The sequence below is a fragment of the Chlamydotis macqueenii genome, chromosome 18, assembly GCF_036417535.1.
Source record: "Chlamydotis macqueenii isolate bChlMac1 chromosome 18, bChlMac1.mat, whole genome shotgun sequence".
Classification (NCBI taxonomy): Eukaryota; Metazoa; Chordata; class Aves; order Otidiformes; family Otididae; genus Chlamydotis; species Chlamydotis macqueenii.
In genome coordinates, this window is record NC_141573.1 from 12323497 (window position 1) to 12340798 (window position 17302).

The following is a 17302-nucleotide window of genomic DNA, read 5'->3' on the forward strand; positions in this document are numbered from 1 at the left end:
CCCGGCACCTGCAGCTCCCTCCGGCTCGCGTGTTCCTGGATAAACACGAAGCACGCGGAAACACGTGCTTGTGCCATATTTACACCCCCTCTGCCAGGGAAACCCTCTCCACGCGGGCACGGGAGGTGTTGAGACCATCAGGGCAGCACTGTGCCGAGCGGGAACAGCCCCACGGCTCCAGCCTGGCTGCCAGGCTGACTCACGACAGCTGCTCCAAAGTTGATTTTGCCAAAAACTCCGGGCTGTTGCGCTGTTAATTGATGCGCGTCAGACGAGAGCCAAATCCAACATCTGCGAAACAGCAGACGAAAGGCACCCCGCGGGGAGGGGAGCCCCGGGGAGCCCCCCGGGAGCCCCCTGCTCCTCCAGCCAGCTGGACGCCCTGCGCGGGGGCCGAGGGCTGCACTTGGCCAAACGCTGCTGGCGAGGAGCTGCCAGTGGCTTCGAAATGCTGCGATGCCACGCAGCTGCAACAACCCGGCTCGGCTGCAGGCTGGGGATGCAAACGCAGGCCGCGGGCTCGCCCGAAACCCTGAACCCTGGTGGGGTCCCTGCAGAAGACCAGGACGGGTGGGAATAACTCCCCTTCCCTCCACGCAGCAGAGGCTGGAAACACCGCGGGCTTCCAGATCTGTTGGACAGGTTCACGCGAACACGGAGAGAAGACTCGCAGCAGCAAACAGCGGCGTGTCAGGTGTGAAAACACAACTGCGTCCAAGGCAGCTGAGCATCCACAGATGTCTCCGAGGGAGCAGTGCGGCCCAGCTAACCTTTCAACTTTTGTGAACAGCAGACTTACAAACCCGTGCCTGTAGGGCGTAACAGAGACGTTTTTAGAACCGAAGAGCAAGTTTATAGTTCCTGGGTAACTACAGCCAGCGCGCGCAGCCTGCGGGCCTCTCCCCTTTGCACACCAAGCCGGTGACCACAGCTGCGGAAACAGATCCAACAAAAGCCACAGCTTTCCCTTCCGAGGGGACAGGAGGAGCCGGGAGGGAGCGAGGCAGCAAAGCCAGGCTGGACGCAAAGCCATGGTGGCCCAGGCACCGCTGCTTTCCTCGGGTGGCCAGTCAGAGCCACCGAGGGGTCGCCCGGCGCTGCAAGCAGCGGGTCCAGGCTGGTCTCGCAGGGATGCGCGGGTGCCATGAGGCACAGCTCAGTCTGAACTGGGGAGGCAGCCAGCGCCCCAGAGGGCTCAGCCTGGCACGCAGAGCCACCGCTGCAGACCCCGCAGCGCCAAACCGTACCCAGGGGATGTTTCTGTTACCCAGCTGCAACCACCTGCGCCCGGCAGGCCCAAGCTGGAGCCGGTCCCTCGCATCCCTGGGCACCAGGCTACGGTTTCAGGCGGGCTGCCAGCCCAGGCCCACCTACCAGCTGGTTACATTTCCTCCTCAGCTCGCGTTTCTACCCGAGCGCCGAAACAGCCAAGGATGCTTAACTGCACTTTGTTAGACCAAATCCACCCAGGAGCTGTCAGAGGGGCGGCCAGGTGCCTCCTGACATGCAAGATGCTCCAGGCTTTATTCACGCGGGGGGATAAATCCATTGTCAGAGATCAAACAAGGCACAGCGCAGAGCCAGGGGCACGAGCCACGGGCACGCACCACACGCAGCCGTCCCCGCTTGTCGCGTGCGCTTCCGTCCTCACCCACTGCACGCTTCCCCCTCCCCGCTCCGGAAACGGTCTGCAGCTCACAGCTCACCCCTCACTCGCTCTTTCATTTACAAGAGATGGATGCTCCAAGGCTCACCATTGCTGTTTCCCTTCCCGGCTTAACCCTTCAGCTGCTGCAGGCTCCGGCCGTGGGCGTTTCTGGGCTGGGATGCAGCGAGCTCGTCCCAGACGCCAAAGCGAGGTGCCAGCTCCGCCGGGACACAACCTCGAGCGCTCGCAAGCTGCTGCCTGCGAGCTGAGGTGCGAGTCCCTGTGCTGTGCCCCAGGTACGGCGTGAGGCCGACCACCGCCCTTCCCCGCTCAGCCACGTGCCAGCCCTTGCAGCGCAGCCGGCAGCCGTACATCCTCATTTCTGCAGCCACGTGAGGCAGCGGCTCTAAACCGCTTACAGAGACCTGCGGGGAGTTGTTACGCTGTTCTCCCCGTCTGCTCAAAAAAGTTTAAAAAGGAGGAGATGGTCATAAACAACCCCGAGTTTTGCCTGCTCTGGTCTTGCAAGCCGAGCCTCGGGCACGCGGAGGTCTCTGGCCACGCGGAGGTCTCTGGCCACGCAGCCGCAACGGTCTCCCCTCTGTAAGCGGCGTCCCTGGGAGACAGAGCGAGAGCTGACCCCACGACCAGCCCTGCCTCGCCGGGGACAGCCCTGTCACAGGGGATCTCTCCTGCACACCAACACCAGCAAAAGCTGCTCCATCAACCAGCCCTGCGCAGCAAAACCCTGACTTGGGGTGCCCACGCCCAGGGGGGTCCCAGAGCCCACCCAAAGCTGATTCCCCGGCGGGTCTTGGGGGGGGGACCCCCTCCCAACACCCTGTCCACCCTGGGCGAGGGTGTTCAGCACAGGAGGGATGTGGAGACCCTTCCCAGCCCCTGCGTGAGAGAAAGCACGGCTCGCCCCGTCACTGCTTCTCTGCAGGCCTGTGAGCTTTGAAAACAAAGGGGCAGGCAGCGCCCCGCAAACTCCGCTCGCCCAGAAAGCGCTGCAGGAGGACGGCGTCCTTCGGCAGGGCACCCGGCACGGCTGCGCGGGCCCACGCCGTGCCCCAAGCCCACGCCTGACCGGGTACCGGCTTCTGCAGCTACGGGGAAAAAAGCAAAAAATAAAAAGCACCCAGTGGCACCAGGGCTGCCAGCACCCCGAGGTACGGGGGTAACCAGTGCTCAGGGGGGACTTACATCCCGGGGATTTTAGGTTAGCTTTTTCTTTATTGGTGTTTTCTTTTCTTCACTTCTTTGGTTTTTTTTTCCTCTTTTTTCTTTTGTTTTGTTTTTGGAGGGGTAAAGAGGGGTGGGGGTTTTTTTTGTTGGTTGGTTTCTGGTTGTTTGTTTGGTTTTTTTTACGAAGGGCACCCGCGTCCCAGCCGCCCCCAGCCCCCGTTTCCGGGGGGCGGGGGCTGCCCCCCGGCCGCAGCCCGCGTTCATCCCCGCACAATGCCGGCAGCGCGGCCAGGCGCCCGCCCAACAACGGCCCCTCTCGTGGGGTGCGGGGCCGGGCGGGGGCTGCGGGACGAGCCCCCCACCCCCCGGCGCCTGGGGCCCTCCGTGGGAAGCAGCGGGACCCTCCCGCGCTCTCAGCCCCCCCCCCCCCCCCCGCAATAACTCACCCCCCAAAACGCTGCTGCCCCCTCTTTCCCTCCGCGCAGCCCCCGCCCCGCCCGCCCCCCCCAGCAACTCACCCGCGGCGGCGGCTCCGGCAGCCGGTAGCTCCCCGCCTCCTCCCGCGCTGCCCTGCGCCTCCTCCCCCATCGCCCTTCCTCCTCCTCCTCCTCCTCCTCTCGGCCCCGCCCCGGGGGGATGCCGCCTCTTCCCGGGAAGTTTGTTTCGCCCCGGGGCGGTCTCCATCCCCCAGCCGGGGGGACCCCACTCGCGGTCATTCCCGGGCCCACGCAGGAGGTGCGGGGGGGGTCGGTGCCGGGGAGTTCCGCGGGGAGTGAGCGAGGCTGGGCCCGGCCCTGCAGCCCCCCGCCATGCCAGGGCTCCGGGGTCACAGGGCCACGGCCCCTCTTGGCACCGGCCTTTTGCTTTCCAGCATCCCGAAATCCCGCGGTGGGGATGGAAGCCCGTCTCCCGTGGGCATTCACGCCGCTCTGCAGCCGTTTGACGACCCCCGGGCCGCACCTCGCATCTGCCAGCGACGAGATGGCCGCCTACGCGCCCCAGCCTGGCTGCTTTTTAAAATCACATCAATTAAGCCGAATAAAGCTATTATCCGCCTCCACCAGCCCCTCCCGCCTTCTGTCCTGACACCAGGGCTCCCCCGCCACCCCTCTCCCACCAGCGGGAAGAAGGGCCCGGCCGCAGCGGGGACGCGTGGGGGCCCAGGCCCCGGCCGGTCCTGGTGCGGGCCAAGCCCCCTCGGTGATGTTCGGTGGTGATGGCGAGAGCCCAGCAACGCCTGCACGGCCCAGGCTGCAGGGCCAAGCGCATCGGGGCTCTCCCCCCACTTCGCAGCCCCGATGTGGAGCCAGCCTGCCTCTCTGGGACCCCTGGCTCTGAGATGTCGCTGTCCCATCCTGGGATCCAGGATATTTTTTCCCCAGCTCCCTGCAGCAATCAGATCTGCATTCCCAGAGAAACGCCTGCAGGGTTAAGATGGATTTGCACATTTGCAGCTCTCAGTACCCCGAGGACTCAGTTTCCCATGCACAGCCCACAAGCCAGGGGCTACTACTGGCCCATCCTTTTTGACCTGTTATCAGCGTCACCGGCCACTGTCAGACTCCTGCTCCAGAGGCAAACCCCGCCACTGGCACCACAGCCGCCCATCCCACCGCCCATGGCTCTCACATGGCTGTCACCGTCCTTCTCCCCCTCCGGACCACCACCGGCAGCGGCAGCTCTGGTCCACCCAGCGCAGCCGCCACACGCGGGGCTGGCAGCATCCTGTCCCTGCGACGCCCAGCAAGGCTGGCACGGGCTGCTCTGGGAACGACGGGTGCTCAGGGGGGTGAGACTCGCGCCCCCCCACTTTGGCAAGTGCCACAAACACCGATTTCTGAGAAACCCCCACCCCAGCACCCAGGCAGGAAACCCAGCCTCGATCTGCTCCCGCTGCAGCTGTGCGTAGCTTTCTGCTGGATTACACCGCTTTTTATGACTTAATAAAGCTTTAACCCCTATCACTGGGCATTAGTGTTTTAATCTCCCTAATCTCCAGGAAAATCCAACTCTGGATGCCAAACTGGGCTTGCCTGAGTAGCAGCTGGGTCTGTTTGCAAGTCGCTCGCATTAGCTGGAAAAAGGCAGGGGCAGAGCCGGAAAGCAGCTCTGCAAACCTCCGTCCTGCTCGCTCAGGTGCTGTGAGTGAGAGGGAGATCTCATGCATGTGGGCTTTGCAGATGCAACCCACTCTCCTGTCCCCGTGGTTAAATTAACCACATCTGCAACGTGGCGCAGGTGCTGAGCATCCAGGACAGGGTTCACTTCACCCAAATCAAGGGGTGAACACGGGGCGCTCAGCCACGTGAACCAACGCCTCGCTCCTCGGTGTTATTTTTTCACATTGAATCATGGATGTATTTCAGTCCTGCCTGCGAACAGGATTAAAAAAAACCCAAAACAACCCTGTAGGAAAGTTCCCCCCTTGGTCACTGAAGCTCTAGAAAGACAGTTGTAGCAGGATGGGAGCTCACACTGTGTGCAAGTTGTTTTTCTGATTAATTCATAGAAAATATTTTGTTTTCAACTCATATCTCATCCTTCCCAGAAACAACCCGAGGTGGGGGAGCCAGCAGCTCCGAAGGACGATAAAGTGACATCCCTGCCCGCAAAGCAAATGACTTTGCTAACCATGCTCGTCCCTGTGAAGGCTCTCGGTGGCTTTGGGGCTCTTTGCGCAGAGCAGGCACTCACGGCGTGACAAACTGGGATCTGTTACTACAGGAGCATCTCTCCATTCCTGCCAGGAGAGCAGGGCCCTGCTGCGCTTCTTCCCCCACTGCTGGTTCCTGGCGGCAGGAGCTCGCCGGCACACGGGCAGGACCGGCCGGCGGAGGGGAAAGCAGCGTACCCCTACGGGGCAGCTCAGCAGGGGAAGGATTAAGCGACTCGCCCAGGGTCACGCAGAAAACTTACAACCGAGCCACAAACTGGATCCAATCCGCTGCTCGGAGTTTTACAAGGGGAGGTCCAGCACCAGTGCTCAGGAAGGGCTGGGAGGCAGCGGAAGGCGCAGATCACCAGTGATGGGTTCCATGGTACCGGAGTTTTGGGGAAAATCCCTGCCTCTGTCCTCTACCTTGCACCAGAAAACTGCCAGACAGCGGGGCTGCTCTCCGGCCACGCCAGCCCCGCAGCTCTCCCCACGCCGGGCTACGCTCGGCCCCTGGCCAGCACGTGCTCCAACTCCAACCACGGACCCCCGGCTTTGAGGAACAACTGAGATCTGCAGACAAAGAGCTCCACCACGACTAGCCAGCCTGGGAGGAGACTGCAGGGCTGCCACCAAACGTGTTTCACCCTAAGCTGCCCAACTCTACGAAAAATTCAAATACCTGGAGCACAGGGAGTGTGAGCAGGACGTCTTCTCTCGCAGGAATGCTGGAGGGACACTTCCAGCCTGTACTGCACCACATCAATCCCCGGCTCAAAGTGCACCGTTAGGGCTTGGTAAATAATTTTTATTGTTTTAATAGTGCAGCAGTGCTGACCACCTGCAAGTCCCCAGTGCCTGTGACGGACAGCTGGCAATCCTGCCAGCTACATTTATAATCACAGATCAATAGAAGGAAAAGCACATCCAGAGAGCTCGGCAAACCACCAGCAAGCTCGGATCTTCAGCGTCTGCTCACTTGCGCAGGGAAGGCAGGAGGCTCCTCGCTGTGCTTGAGCAATCCATCATTTTCCAGAAGGGAACGAGCTTACCTAGGAAGCCACTCCGGGGTCAGGAATATTTGCAAAAAGCAAGAAAAAACCCCACTCCTCCCAACACGCCCCCCACCTTGCAGGGGTTTGGCTGGGACAGACGCAAAGCACGCTCAGCACCTTCTAGGCAGCTCCCCCACGCCGCAGCTCCGAGCGCAGGTTTTGCTCAGCAGGGACCGTTCTGCCTTGGCACCGAAACGCTGCGGCTCCAGCGTCACCGGGGCAGCTCGGCAGATGGCCCAGCTCGGCCCTGCCGGAGGAAACGCACTTCGGCGCTGCGGCTGCTGCCTTTTCCTTCGGAGCGATCCTCATCCCTCCTCCTCAAGGGCAGGATCCGCTCCCCCAGCACCCAGACCATCGCAAAGCACAAATTGCCTTCAAAAGGGCAAAGCAAAATCCCTGTACGGCACCGTGCTGCCAGCATCCCAGAGCCCCACTCCACCCAACCCCCGTATCCCGCCCTACGAGGGCAGGGGACAGACAGGCCTTCCGTGGGGTCTTGCACACCAAGGGGCACGTCGCAGGCATCCAGCGCTCCTCCAGCGCTGCCTCTGCTTCTCCCAACCCACAGCATAGGCAAAGCGGGCTCAGCAGCAGTGGCAGAGGATGAGTTTGGTAATGGGGAATGGCACGGAGCGAAAAATTCGGCTGCCTGGGTCACCCCACAGCTCCAGCAAAGGTGCTCGCGTAGTTTAAACGCTATTTTGCCCCAAAGTGGCACCTCCCCTCCAGATGAGGAGATGCCCTGGCAATGGGAAGGGGATGCTCCAGCGCTGCCCAGGCAGTGACATCCCTGGGGGTCACAGCATCTGCTGGGGTGTCCCCAGGGTCCCAGCAGAGCTGCCGCACACAGGCTCATCGCCAGCCGGGCGATGGACAGGCGTCCGTGCACGCCGCGCATAAAGGGCCCTTCTCCGTCCTTTGTGTGCTTCCCCTTTTAAACCCACAAATTCCCTTTGGAGGTAGAGAAGAAAGAATTTAGGGCACCCTACCCTTGAAAAGAAGGAAAACTCCATTCAAGCGGCCAAGCTGCTGGGCTGTCTCCCGCAGCTTAATTAATAGCAACCCATCCCCAGCGCGCTGCTTGCAGTGCCAGCTGTCTCCTCTGATGGAGGTGCTTCTCCAGGAATAATGGTGCTTTGTGTTTTGATGGGAAAAGGTCAGGAGGATGAGGGGGAGGAGTAGGACGAGAGGGAGGGAAACGCGTTGCTTCCCAGCAGCTCCATGAGCGAGTCCCCCTCGGTCCCCATCTGTTCCTGGGGTCAGATCTGGGAGACGGTGGCACCCGGCCATCAGCCTTGGGGGGATCACATCCCAGCCCTCAGTGGAGCTGGGCAGCGAGGGGAGAATTCGGACCTGCGTTCTGCGAGCCCACAGCTGCCAGAGGCCCGGCGACCTCCTGGGGCCGGTTTGATGTGATCCAGGACCCCCGCAGGAAAATCCCTGCTCCGCTCTTATCAGGAGCCGCCCCGATAACAGCACAGCACCCACGCCGCAGGGAGCCAGCCTCAGGTCAGCCAGATCACCAGGAAGGGATGGTCCCTGCTGCAATTTGGCTTTTGCGTAAGTGAATAAGCCTCCCCGAGGCCGAGAGCCACGGGGATGAATCCAAGGTGATGCAGCAACACAGCACAGCGGAGAAAAAAAGTGAAAGGGACCCAAGCCCTGGGTGTGCGGCATGAGATGCCAGCGGCCACCAGTGCCTAGGGCACGGCAGTGAGGTCACCTTCACTTCTGCTGGGCCCTGGCAGATTGGAGCCAAGCACCAGTACCACACCAGTCTGCCTCCTCACACCCCAGGCAAAGGGACCAGCAGCTTCCCTGGAGCCACACCGGTGCCTTCAGCCTGCAATCACCCCGCCGCAGGCCGGTGGCTGAGTCCTCCAGCTCCCCTGACAAAAGGATGCTCCTGCCCCCAGCCCAGTGCCAGCGCCTGGCTGGGCACCAGCCCCCAGCGTGGCACCCCCAGCCCAGGAACATCACCGGCGCGGTCACTGCTCTCCGGGGAGCGCACAGGCAGCTCGCAGCTCTCGCCAGCTGGCCCGGCCTCTGCACTGGCTGTGATTTTTGTCCCCTCCCTGTCCTACCCACGTCTCCGCGTTCCTCCGTGCCAGCCAGGCAGCCTGGGGCTGGTCCGGCATGGAGAGGGCTCTGGTCCCAGGGCAGAACTGAGGCACATCTCCCCTTCCACCAGTTTGTCTGGGGGAATAGACAAAAAATACCAACGAAGAGCAGAAAGCAGCGTTAAGGCAGGACCTGTCCCACGTGCGTGCCAACACAGTCCCCCACCCAAGAACCAAGGCTTTGCCATTTTAGCCGGGAGTGACGCCGCTTCCACCCACAGCCGCCCGGAGAAAAGGTCCCGGTTGCTTAGCAAAGGGCCATTCATGACCAGGGTTGTGTGGGACAGGAAAGGGTTAACCCGCTGCAGCTGGGCCAGAAATATCCTCTGGGACAAAGAGAGACTTCATGTCACCCAGCGCAGAAGAAGGGGCCTTAATCCGATTCACAAAGCAAATGTGGCTTTTACAGCCCCACTCGAGCAGGCCCCTCCAGCGAGTTTCGCATCCGCAGCAAGCGTTAACCCAGTTTGGGAGGAGGCCAGGAAATGGGAAGAGAAATCACTTTTCCCAAAGCTTGTGAGAAGGGAGAGCCGGGTGGAGGCGGCAGGACCCAGGCAGTGTCCCTGCAGCAGGACACGGGGGATGCGGATGTCTCAGCCTGGCAAGGTCCCACGGCCCCAAGGCGCCCCGCTGCCAAATTCCCGTCAGGTGATGCCCGGCTGCACCCTGTGACCACTGATGGCAACGAGGGCTCAGGGGAGCCACCCGTGAGCATCCCGACGCTGCCCGGCAGTTTGGGGACCACGTCTCAGGATGACGAGGGTGAGCCAGCACAAGCCGGAGAGCTTCAGGGCGTTAACGGCAGAGCTCTGCCTCTTCCCCGCAAGGACGAGGACCCCAGGGACAAAGCCAGGGGTGCTGCTGGGAAGCAGAGGGTGCTCACACCCACTACGGATGCGGAGGAACCATCTTCGCCTTCATCTCCCAGCTGACACCCGGGCACACGTCCCACGGCGCTTTGTCCCTCCCACGGTACAGCCCCACCAGCTACGCCCCCGCAGCAAACGGGGTTTGCCAGCCTGGCCCCCCTGGCACGGCTCGTCCACCTCCCCAGCCCCACGCCATCCTGTCACCTTGAAACGCCACGCGCCCAGGCCCCATGGGGTTTTTGGACAGGCACTCCTAGGATGCCACTGAGCTGTACTTGCCACATTAACTCTTTCAGTCCAGTTTTTGTTATTATTTTTTAACAAACGGTCTAGCTTCACCCTGTACTTCTCCACAAAGCGCCTACCAAATTCTCGAGATAAATGAAATACAGTTGTACTCAGACATAAAGTCACAGCACGCAGCAGGCGTAGCCCCAGGAGAGCTGTCCTTGCCCTTCCGCGTTCCGGAGCGAAGCTCCCACACGTTACCCAAGGACCAGCATCTCCAGCCCAGGTCTCGCCCGGCCCCAGCGCAGCTTCGGCAGGGCTGGATGCGGCGTTAGGGCCACACGGAAATGGCAGTGTTTAAACCACAGGCTATAAAAATTCCACTGCGCTCAGAGAGGGGAAGTCTGGATTCCCCACGGAGCGGCATCCAGGAACTGCCGCTGCCGGGTTATTAGCCGCCACGCCATTACCCCGCCGCATCTGCACACCTCCAGTTACGGCTAGCGCATACAAGCGAGAATATACGTGCTAACGGCTGCGAGGGCAAACAGACCCAGCCCACCATCACCAAGTACCCACCAGGCCCACAGCCAGACTGGTGTTTCGCTCTCAACATGGAAAATCGCGGACCACAACTACAAAAGCACGGAAGGGTCAGGGCTCCCAGGGCCATCGCAGTCCTCCACGCACTCCAAACATGTTCTTTCTATCCTGACATGGCCTTATCCGCACTTGGGATGCCCTTACGGCAGGGCTCCTCCTGGATCCTGTATCCCACAATCTGGAGTCACACCTGGATGGCGCTTAGGGGTTCACATGTAATTGCAGTTCTTGGGGTTTTTTTTTTTTGTTTTTTTTTTTTTAAAGAGCAGTGCGTGAGCTGCCATCCATCTCGAAACCAAAGCTCAGCTGAGTGGTGCCGGCCCATGCAAATCCCCCCTCACCCAGCACAGGCCCACCCACCTCACACGGGAACTCGGTCAAGCCAACCAACGGTCGTTCACACCAGGGACCCTCAACCAGCGGCGCAAAATCTCCCACCCCAGAGCCGCACCACCGGTCTGCGCCATCTGCCGCACTCACCATCCGCGGCAGCCAGAATTCAATAAAATCCAGCAACTTGCTTAACACGAGGGATACAGACAGCCCAAGCTTGCCTGCCGCTGTAACAGGACGTTCTCGCGCTCCTCTGCTCCGTGCAAGCCCACCCTTGAAAGCAGTGGGAGTCAGCCCAGCGCGTCGCGCAGGGCACGCGGCTTCTCAGCTCACAGAGGGCTGGACGTCCGTGGCTCCACAGAGAGGTTTGGGAGCGAGACGGAGAGACCTGGGATTTACGGAAGGGCAGACGCAACACTCCGTCAGTGCCCTGCGGCCCTAAACAACGAAATCTCCGAGAAACCTCTGGGTGTATGCTGAGTACCGGCCCCGCTGCAGCCCCAGCTGCTCCCCCAGCCGGAGCTAGGTCTCAGTCCCGAAGGCGCCAGCGCAGCTCCAGCGCAGCTCCAGCGCAGCTCCAGCCGGATGCTCCTTTCCCGAACGAAGCGTGGCCGCGCCAGGGATGGATATGAAAAGCCCGCTCCCAAACCCGCCGGCACGGAGCCTCTCCCCTCGCACAGGGCCCAGCGGGTCGCGGCGCAGGAGGAGCGGAACCCCCCCGGGTTGGCTCCGTGGGGTGCGAAGCTGCGGGTGGCACGAGGGGAAGGGGGCGAGTCCCGCGGGCCCACCCCGCACACGGCCCACGCCCCACGGCGGCACGCGAGGAAAACCCCGCACCCGGCAGCTCCTGAGGATCCTCAGCCTGTGACTGAAACACGCGTGTTCCCAGTGTTCACCACCACCGTGCAAACTGCCGTCACGGGTGGCGAGAGAAGGGGAAAATAATAATAATTTTAAAAAGGGTAGGGGGGAAGCAGGCTTCCCACTGCCCGGGCGCAACGGTTTGCATGGCTACATGGCTCCGGCACGGCCACACAGCACGGGGCAAAACTGCCCACGGCACCCACGCGAGACCGGAGCGCGGCGTCACCCGGCCGCCCCCGGCCCCGCCCCGGCCCCGCCGAGCCCCCGCCGAGCCCCGCTTCCCCTCCTCCCGCCGCGGGGCCGGCCCCTGCGCGCACCCGGGACCCCCCACCCCGGGACCCCCCAGCCCCGTCCCCACGCACTCACCCGGAGCGGCCGCAGCTCCGCGCGGGGCCGGGCCGGGGCCGGAGGCGGGGGGCGGTGGGAGAGGGAGGGAGGGGGTTGGACCGGGCTGGTTCAAAAGAGCCAATTAAAGAGAAAAGCCGGGGGAGAGGCGAGTCCCGCTCCTCGTGGGCTGTCCCACGCGTGAGCACTCGCGGCGCTGCTGGGTACACCGAGCTGCCGACCCCCCCTCCAATCCCACCCCGGTGCGTGGGGGTCCCGGGGGCAAGAGCCCGGACATCTCCCCCCTGGAAGGGATCGGCCCTCCCCTGGCAGGCCCCTGGGCATCCTCAGCCCCTGCTTGGTTTGGTTTTTTTTTTGGGTGGGGGTGTCTCCAGCGCACCCCCTGCCCAGGCGGGGACACGCTGGGGCAGGAGGGGAGAGCAGGAGGCCACTTTTGGGGAGAGCAAAAGTGGGCACCGAGAGCTCAGGAACGGGTGAAGGGAGAGGAGGGTCCCCCCGTGCCCCCCATCACCCGCCGGCCCTCCTCAGTGCTCAGCAGGACAAGGGGCCATCAAAACCAGGAGGTTCCTTCCCCGGCACTTCACAACCCAGGTCCAGAGCAGGAAGGGGGGAGAGGGCCGATGCGCGCCGTCAGCCCTCCCTTACGTCACAGAAACGCGTGTCCCAGGGGAAGCGATGCAAGGGCATCTCCAGCAAAGCCCCCTCAGCCCCGCGTGTGCCGGGCCGCAGCAGCCCCTTCCCACTGCCTGCACCCCTCCGGCTGGGCCAGGGCTCCCAAATGCAGTACGGACGCTCTCTGCGGTAGCACTCTCACCCTTGCCTGGCGCGGCCAGCACCCAGGATCCCTTTCCAATGCCGGGCTGCGGGAGCTGGGCCAGGGCAGCCTGCCGACCCCCATTGTCCGGAGCACCCCGGGGCTGCTGCTGCCCCGTTTCGCTCCCGGGACCCAGCGCCGGCCGCCGTGACACCCTCTCCAGCTCCCGGCCTGCTCAGGCCCTGGCACCGACACACAGCCCAGTGCATTCCCATCCCACAGCAAACCGGAGCGGGCGGCACAGCCAGCTCGGCCTCCTCCCTTAGCGCAGGCCCCGACAAAGCGTTTCCCCGCACCGATGCCTGCATCACGCCCCTGGTATTTCTCCCTCGCTTCCTCCCCCTGCTAAGCCACCGCTCTATTTTTTCCCCTCCTCACCCTCCAAGCTCCCTCGCACCCATCACACAACACGGCTCCCAGCTCACGGGCTCCGCAACTCCCCCCTGGCAGGGCCGTGGAGACCCCAGCACAGCCCCTGCCGCGGCTTTTTACTGCCCAGAGCCGGGCAGAGCTCAGGGGGAGACTCACCCAGCCAAGGACGGGAGGAGGACAACGCACGTCGCCCCGCGTCTGCAAGAGCCAAGGATGCTTCAGCGCCTACTTCGGCTGCCGCCCCAGCACGTCTCTCCACCAGCTTCTGAAAAGTTTTGCTCAGTTCTCTTTGTAAAGGTCTCGCAGAGCGAACCCCTCCTGGCTTTCTGCCTCCCTCGCCACCGGAGATGAAAAGCAGTGGAGTTTCTCCCCGGGTAACGCGGGGAAAAGCCTCCGACATCAAAGGCACCACACGAGTTACCCCCCCCCGTCCCTCCCGTGCAGCAGCTCCCGCGGAAGCGTGGCTTAAGGAGCCAACTGCACTCAAGGCACAGTTTGGACTGTTTTTGGTCTTTTTTTAATTCTTTTTTTTTTCTTTTTTTTAAACTCTGCCACAAACTGGGGGTCGTGGGGCAAACCTGAGCCAGGCTTTGCGCTGGGGGCAACGCGAATAGCGTGGTGCCGACGGGGGCTCGCGCGCGGTCACCCGCGGAAAAGGGGGATAAAAATATTCCTTGTGTCAATCCCGTCTGCTCCTCGCCCAGCACTAAAGGAAGCCGCTCAGCATCCCGGAGCACAGACACAAGCGCCCTCCCAGATTCACAGGCGTTTCTCCGCAGCTCCGTTCCTCCGGCTGCGAAACAGAAACACCACCTCCCCCCTTGGCGAAGCTCTTTGAGATCCCCGCAGCAAAGCAGGGCGAGGGAGGGGTGTTTACCTTCCCGGGAACAGGGAGCAGCATTTACACCCAAAAGAACAGCACCGCGGCGCGAAGGGGAGAGGGAGCAGTTGCAGACGCAGCGGGAACGGCCGTGGAGTCAGACGATGAGGAGGGACCAGAAAACAACTTCAAACGCCGCAGGGATTTCAGAAAGGCAGAGGACCACATGGTTTCTTGGCCCATTTAAGAGCGTTCCTCATCCCTGCATCCCACACAGCGGTTGTTCCTGCCAGATCACCGCCTGCCCGGGCCGCCGGGTGAATTTTATTGCTGGAAGACTGAAATAAGCTTCGTTTGTGGGGGGGGCGGGAGGGCTCTGCCGGTTTACACTTGGCCGCCCTCACGCTGTGATTAATATCACCCGACGCACAGATAGCAGATGTTCGCGGGGCAGGCTGGAGCATATCCTAAATTGCACCAAGATGGAATTTTGGGGCAATTTTCAGGGAGTGCTGAGCACAGGCACTAATGGGAGAGCAGAGATTTAAACAGATATGCAAAAAAAAACCAACCCAAGAAAAAAGCAGTGGGGTTACGGTGCCGGTCACAACCCCTGGGCTGGCTGCAGTGCCAGGCGCTGCACTTGTGGTCAACAGCTCGTCTGTCATTGTGGGGGCAACTACTCCAATTCCTGTTCCTCACTGGGTCACCAGCCTCTGATTTCCACGTGTTCACGGCAAAAAACACTTCAGTTTTGCCCCTGCCTCTGCTGCTCCCCCGGAGCTGGCACCGCAACAGCGAACACCGGTAAGGCTGGACCTCGCCGTGCTGCTTCCCCAGGGTCCCGCCGCGAGCCCGCCGCAGAGCAAAGCCCCCCAGCCACGCGCCTCGCTCCATCGGCAGCTTCTCCCCACCCTACCGGGAGGAGCGCCCCGGGACATCCATTTAATTCCAACCAAATCCCACTGCGCTGGAGACGGGGCCATTCCAGCATTTTGGAAGCCACGCAGTGCCCTGCCGTAGAGCTGATCTTGATCAAGGTGACTTCTCCTGGGACGGGGAGCATCTGCGAGCAGAGCCGAGCGCGGCGGCCTGTCCATCTCCAGCGCGACACCATTCAGTGCTCTCAGAAGGGGAGCGCCTCACCATGCCGGGCGGCCGCGGGGAAGCCTCTCTGCAGCTCACCGTGGCTGCGAGCACGGCGGGGCTCCACCGCCAAATACCGAGGTCCAAGTCAGGAGGGAACGTGCTGGAGCATCTTCAGCACGGCACAGCTATGTGACGCCCAAAAACCTCACCACGGGATTTCAGAGACCTCTCTGCATGGCTTCTTCCTGCTCTGCGCCCTTCCCGCTGATCCCACACGTGGGCCACGGCTGACGTCCTCGGAAAACCAGTTCAGGCCCAGGACCTGCTGGTTTCTTCTTTCCTCCTTCGCCCAGGTTTGAGAGCTTGGAGGGGAGGTTTGGGTCGTGCTCAGGTTCCCCAGACCAGGCCACCCCCACACCTAACCACACAGAGGTGGCTGGGCTGTGGGTCACACACCAGTTCGACAGCGCTGGCTGCCGATTATGTGACTGGTGCCAGTCACCAGCACCAGTGCCACCAGGGCTGGTACCACAGGAGACAAACCAGAGGATAAACAGAGGGTCCAAGGCAGAAAAAACCAACGCTAGCCCTGCCTTCTGCCCTAGGCATGAGAAGAAGCAACGACAAAGAGCACTTCCCCTCCCTGAAGCTCCGTCATTCTCCGCTGCCGGCAGGGAAAGCGTGGGAGCGCGTGCATGTCCCTGCGTCCGGGCAGGACCCGCAGCGGCCACAAGCGTGAGAAATCCCGCGTCCTGCGGGGCTGCCTTGCTGTTTCCGCTGGAACGGTAAGGCCTGGCTGACACCTAGCGCCGGCCTGGGGGGTTCGGTAGGGCAGGAAGGAAGGGTCATCGCCCTGCCGGCTCCCAGACCCCGCTAGAAAGGATTCCACCCAAGTGAAGCCTCTCTCTGTCTCAGCGAGGCCTTTCCCACCGCAGAATCATGGTGTGCATACAAAACCATCGCTGAATCGTGAGTTTCCACTCAGAAACCAAAAGTAAAAGATCTGTTATTCACTTCTTTGAGCAAAGGTTAAATCCAGCCAAATACATCAGCTTTGGTGGACAGGACAAGCGTTTGGCAGCCAGCAGGAAGGAACGGGAACGTGGGAATTCCTCCCACGACTTGGCAACGGGCTCCTCCCCGGCACGGCAGCCCTCCGGGGTCTGCTCGCCTCCGCCAAGCTAAGAAAGCCCCTCATTCAAGCGCTCGGTAACCTCACAGGACATCCTGGAGCTCGAGGAGGAGTTTGGATGAGGGGCTGGATGGATTCAAGCTGCCTCAGTGCTGGAGAGAGAACCAGGGGAGGTGGGGCGGCAGACCTGGAGGGGAGACATCCTAACCCGCTGCCTGGAGAAACATCTCTCTTCCTACCAAACACAGAGGGTGTCCACAGCAAACCAGCTACCAAGTTGGCCGTGCTAAGCTGTAACACAACATCTGCCTGTGACGGGCTCCGTCGTGAGGTGACAGAAGAGGTGACGTTCCCAAGTCCCTCCTTTCGTACCTGGAGGCGTTAAACGAGGGAACGAGTGCGTGACGGCCCACAGCCTGTGCGTGGTCCTCTCCAGGCAGAGGCTCTCCTCAGCGCGTGTTTCTGCCCCTGCCCACGTGTACGCGGCAAGGGGACGTGCCCGGCCTCGCCCCCGCGTGCTCCCGGGAGCGGCAGGACTCGGGCAAGCTGCGGCAAGCCAAGCTCTGCGGAAGGACAGCGGGGTTTTGGGTGCAGCCACTGACGGTGTTGGACGTGCAGTGCCAGCTTCTGCCCCAGGTCCAAAACGATCACACTGGGCACCTTCAGCCAGCACCACCCCAGCACCAAGACAGGGCCTGAGGCTCTCTGAAGACCAGTAATGCCACTCAACTCCACCGGAGCTGCCAGGCCCCCAACACGGCATCCAGCCCCTTCCTCCCCTGCCCCAGTTCTCCCATTATCCCACTCCCCGTGGCAGGGCACACCTTGGGTTCTGGCGCTCTGCCAGCAGCAGGGTGATGGGGCAGTGTTGTGTTCAGAGGCACAGATGACCCAGGACATACATCCTCAAAGGTATTTAGGCACCTAATTCCAATCAGGCTGCAATGCTCTCCAAGAGACTGCAGCACACGTATCGAAGCACCAACCTGTGAGAGATGTTTAGGGGCAGACCTGCATGACCAGCGTACCAAGTGGGGGTGTCCACATACGCGTGACAGAGGCCAGGAAGGAGATGGTTGCATGTTTTGGGGAAGTGGAGATGCTGGTACCGAGTAAGCTCTCAGTGGATCATCAGGAACCATCACAGGAACTGGCGGGGAGACCGTTAT

At 61.9% G+C, this 17302-nt stretch overlaps 1 protein-coding gene across 8 annotated transcripts in view; it reads right to left on the bottom strand.

Annotated features, from left to right (window-relative positions):
• SEPTIN9 (septin 9) overlaps positions 1-17302 on the bottom strand; it is a 137498-nt gene that overhangs the window by 21667 nt on the left and 98529 nt on the right. Inside the window, exon 1 of one of the 8 annotated variants that reach the window (XM_086762159.1) lies at positions 13970-14093. The exons of 4 other annotated variants lie outside the window; for them this stretch is intronic. The gene's annotated coding sequence lies outside the window, so the exon portion shown is untranslated. Of the gene's footprint in view, positions 1-3354; positions 3380-11927; positions 11951-13248; positions 13320-13969; positions 14094-17302 lie in introns of those variants that run through there. 3 more of the 8 variants (XM_086762158.1, XM_086762160.1, XM_086762162.1) reach the window with 3 other exon arrangements.